Source organism: Pollachius pollachius, assembly GCF_949987615.1.
Source record: "Pollachius pollachius genome assembly, chromosome: 1".
Taxonomy (NCBI): Eukaryota; Metazoa; Chordata; class Actinopteri; order Gadiformes; family Gadidae; genus Pollachius; species Pollachius pollachius.
The window spans coordinates 44,787,050-44,792,467 of NC_136934.1; positions in this window are offsets into that span (position 1 = coordinate 44,787,050).

Consider the following 5,418-nt stretch of genomic DNA (forward strand, 5'->3'; position numbering starts at 1 on the left):
TCCTGCTTCTGATTGATAGGGCGAGAACAGCAAGGACACATTGAACGGTCCTGCCGGTGTCGGTAAAATGTGAACTATTGTCGTTTCGAATTGCTAATGGCCTCGAAGGCCAATAAATTAAGATGATTCAAAAGAAGAGGGCTCCTGTACATTCCGATTACCTTCTCGAAACGATGGCTTGATCCCACAAAAGACAACATTTAGTATAACCGTCAGACAACCATGAAATGATGCTTTATAGGGACAGTTATTGTCTGAAGTACACTGATCCAGGTGCAAGGAGACACCCCCACTGGCTTGTCTAGACACAGACCTGAGTGTAGCTATACGTCGTGGTGACAGTGTACTGTCGCAGCAGTTCCAAGCGTTTTGAGCCTCGAGCCCTTGTCTATCATTAAAGTACATGGCACAGACCACAGCACACAGATACTTATAATCCGTTCCAAATTGAACTGTGTCACCGCTCCTTGGTTCCTCTTTCATTTTTGTGTGTAAACAGTGAAAGTGTATAAAAAAAAAGGTCCCACTTGTATAACATGCATCCAAACAGTGGCTCCGGGACGGCACTGTAAACAGTGGCTAGGATGTATTTGGTAAATACCAAGCTCAATAGTTTAGACAAGTTTTTTTTGTAGTGCAATTCAGTTAAACTGTGCTAGAGTGTGATGTCTGCTTCCTTTTTGCAATATATACATCTCAACTCCATTTGGCTTTCCATCTGTCTGCTGGTTTTTCTGTCTGTCTGTCTGTTGATTTTTTTTTTCTCTGTCTGTCTCTCTATCTGTCTGTCTGACTGTCTGTCGCTTTCTCTGTCATGCTGTGTCTTTCTCCGTCTCGCTCAATCTCTCTCTCTGCTACCTGTCTCTCTGGCTGAATTTCTTTCTTGTATTTTTCTGTTATTTGAAGGACCAATGTGTTTACGAGGTCCTCTCTCTCATCAGTTCGAGTTGATTACAGAACTTGTCTTTGTTTTGTCTTTTCACCTTTCAGATGTGCCGTACATGAATGGCAACTTACTAAATGCAAAGATATATTTAGTTAGCCACACGAAAAGCTGGGATTGCATGATTTAAGTTAGAGATGCTTCAAATCTTGCCTTTTAGAAAAGCTTTGTCCGATTGCAATGGTACTCCATTTGACATTTTATTGCACAATTTGTTAAAGTTTTTGAATATTAATTGGGGAAAAGTAGTCAGTCTCTATGCTGGGAAAAAAAAAGTTAATTAAAATGTATCTATATCTCTATCTGTGATTTATCAACTCTTCATTTCATACTGTACAATGACATTATGCATCGCATACTGAGGCAGTTTTAATCGTTGAGTCAGTTAATAGAAACAAACAAACAAACAAGGTAGCACATAAAAACTGCACAGAAGAACTTACACAATAGCTCTCCCTTCCTCACAGTTCCGCTTATTGTTTTTTAGGAGAAAAACAAAGGTGAGCACCCTGCTGGGTGTGTTGCGTGTTAAGTAAAAAGGTAATTGGCTTGAAGTGGCTTAATGGACGGTGTGCCGTTACAGGCAAATGAATCAAGTCAAGCAGACGGGGGGATGCTTGCTGTGAGCCAGGCCGGCGCTGCGCCACTCAAAGTGCCGATTTCGGGAAGCAGGATTCCTTCGACCTGACTGCCTACGGATGTAGCTTAGCACCATGCCTGAGCCACTCGGCAACTGATTCAGATTGAAAAGAATTGCTGAATAATGGGGGGGGGGGGTTTGCGGGGGGGGGGGGGGGGGGGGGGGGGGGGGTTGGGGAAGCGCATGAATGAGTAAATATTTTGGTCACTGAAGGGGGAAAATTGTTTCAATGCCAGATCCATTACCCCGCGGATATTATTTGATGTGAGGTTTGGAATTTGGCGAGCTCGTCAATGTCGTGCTGACTTTAGTGTTTCATAACGAGCGCCGCTGCCTGGGGAGGGGGCGGGGGGGGAGGCGGCTCTGGGGAGGCGGAGCCGGTTCTGTGGGCGGGACTTAACGGTTCAAAACAGGTGGATGGATACTATTACCCCGTGCTCCGACCGCGTGTGTATGCACCGTGGTCACCCCCACGCACACAGTACCTTGCTGAGAGGCGGTTCAGCAGGTTTCTTCACTCACTTTACCGCTAACAGGCCCTCAACAGCTCAACGGGCTAGGGGAACGGCATTGCTTCTTCTCGGTCACTGTGGATCTGCTAGACGTGGCCGGCCTAAGCTGCTGTGCCTCCACACACAGTGTTCCCAACAGTACCTGGAAACACAAAAATGCAGGCATCAGCTCAGGTATAAATGCTTGATCAAACACGCACACACACACACATCCACACACATGCTCACCATGCCAAACACACACACACACACACACACACACACACACACACACACACACACACACACACACACACACAAAAACATACAAACACATGCGCACTGTGCCACATGCATAGACACACATTGGTATCTGCATTGGGGTAATTTGGGATTGGATTTACCTCTGACTGTATCTGTCGACTGCAAGAGCACTTTAGGGCATATCATTTAACGATTATGTCGTCTTAAGTATCTATCCTATCATGTGGATCACCTTAGTGCTCTGCCAGTGACAGGCCCAATTGTTAATCCTAAAATGAACAATTATGCGATTTGCATGGATTCCCATCCACAACATTCACTCTCTGCTCTTTCATTGGGATCTCTATGTCGCATCGCCGATGGATTTTGCAATCGGTGTTTTGCTGGTGTCCATGGAAAACATACACAGCCTATTTAACTGGACTGAACCAAACAAGGGATGCACAGCAAAGACATAAACAATTTACTTATTTAAGTAATAAAATGGCTTTAGCTATTTGGTCCCTCTCTTTACATGAAATGCATGTAAATAGTCATCAAAGAAACTATCTCATGTTTACGTGAGCAAACGTTACGACACATCGTAGCCCAATTATTTTCTGTGGATCATCTCTTCTTCCAAGAATATTTTTTTTAGCCAAATGGAGAGCAAATGAAGCAGATTGGATTTCCTCTCTCTCTCTCTCTCTCTCTCTCTCTCTCTCTCTCTCTCTCTCTCTCTCTCTCTCTATTTCTCTGAATAATATGTGAGTTCACCAAAGGTCAAATAAAAAAATGGCTGTGGGATTTCAATAAAAGCAACCGTTGGAAGATTTAAGTAACACTAATTAAGTGCTAGAGTCAGAAGTGATCTTAATGATCTTGATTTTCCTGTTATGAAATCAGAGAAGGCAACTAAATCAGTCAAAGATCCAACTCTCATCCGATTAATCCCAAAGCAACTAGAAGGTGTTCTAGCAATGCGGGCTGGGAAAGAAATGGCAGCTGATTCATTTGATTGTATTTTCTCAGTGATGCATTGAGTCTACCAAATCCCACGAAAAGGGCCAGACCACTTCATCTCTGGGATCTTGGCAAATTCATGTCGTGTTTGGAGCTGCATAGTGTAATGTATTCTGTAATCTTTCATGATTATTACAATAAACAGACAACACATGGAAGCTAATATACTTTGGATAATGATTACAAAAAAAACGATTCCAACCCTTTGGTCTAGGGGTCACTGCTGCATTACCCACAGTCCTCCACTAGGGACGGCTAATGCAGAGGGCTGGAGCAGTACCAGCAGGTGTGCGTGGCACCTTCATTGAACAATTGAACTACAGGTCTTGTACAATACATCACAATGCATCATGGGGATATTATATTTTCATATTTAAAGGTTAAGGGATGTATAACCTATGTGCTAAGGAACGTTTATTATAAAAATGTGGTTTTTATTTCAAACAAGGTCAAAGGCTGATAGTTACCTCAATGTCCTGAGGCAGTCCGGACAATGTTACCAGAATTACGAATTACTGTGTCAGTGTGTGTGTATGTTTGTGTACGTATGTATTGGTGTGTATACGTGTGCATGGCTGCGTGCATGCGTGTTTTTGTGGGCGTACGTGCGTATGTGGCTGCATGCATGCATTTGTGTGTTTGTATGAAAAGTGATGTCATCCTTTATGTCGGGGTCACTGTGGTTAAAATAACAGACTAAAAGCACACACAAAGACACACACACACACACACACACACACGTGTGAGGAAGGTCTTTACATCCTCTTAATTTTGATTAAAGAGATCTGGTGAATGCCCTTTCAATATTCACTCTCTCTCGCTCTCTCTCTCGCTCTCTCTGTCACTCTCGCTATTTCTCTTTCTTACACACGATGACACATTCAATTCAACCCTGCCGTTAGTGTCCATCAACCTATTCTCTCACATTCAATACGTTCTGGTCAGGGTGACATGAATTCATGTTGTTTGATTGTCTGTTCGGATTTTGTAAACGAGACAAGAATTGCGCTGTTTTACCATTTAACCAAAGGTCAAACATTTAAACCGATTCAAAGCACTCACGATGGCAAACTTCAACCGAAAAATTTGCCCAACAAAAGCCACAGTTGTGAGCATGGAGTAAATCTACAAACTGTGAATTATGGAGATGCATTCTAATGATACAACCTTTTACATGCTCTCCGAGAAATGTTACTTTCAAGTGACAGGACACGGGATCCAGTTATCCCTGTTTATTTTCCACACCCTAACAGAAGAGAGAGAGCTCTCTTTTGTTTGTGATATCCAGGAAAGCTCCATAAACCATATCCTAATCTCTAAAATTCCAGATTTTATCGTGCCACACAAAAATTGGCATGTCGCTTAAACTAAATTGAAGTCCCTTGTTATGTTTTGGCCATTTGCAAAAACATGCCCATAATCCCTTCTTTCATGAAAAACTTTTGAAATCCCTCATAAATGGGCATTATCCTCAATGTGTAACCATTTATACTCCCTCTGTCTCCACAAGCCCAACAGTCTTACACACTGAGAGTGCTTTGTTCATGTGTGTTTGGTGTGTGTGTTAGGGCAAAGGGAGGGAGGTATATCTGGCTATGTGGTGGTGATCCATTACGGACAGAGCAGCAGGGGACCAGCTATAAACATATGTGCACACAAACGGAAGCAGATCCATCCATGTGCAACCCCAACCCCTCCACCCCCTCCTCTCTCTCTCTCTGCCTCTCTCTATCTCTCTCTCTCTCTCTCTCTCTCTCTCTGTCACACGCTCTCTCTCTCTGCCTCTCTCTCCCATTCCTTGAGTCTGTAGGCTCCAGGAGGTAACAGTCAGAGTTGCTGTGTGGTGTAGGATGTGGGGAGCAGGACTGTGGGAGCAGGATGGAGTCACAGGAGAGAGAGAGAGAGAGAGAGAGAGAGAGAGAGAGAGAGAGAGAGAGAGAGGTAGAAAGGAAGCTGAAACTAGGGGGGTTGTCGCTAATTGAAGCCAAATGGTGATCAAATGAGGCAGAGTGGGTTTCCCCATACCAATGTTTGGTCTCTCTCTCTCTCTCTCTCTCTCTCTCTCTCTCTCTCTCTCT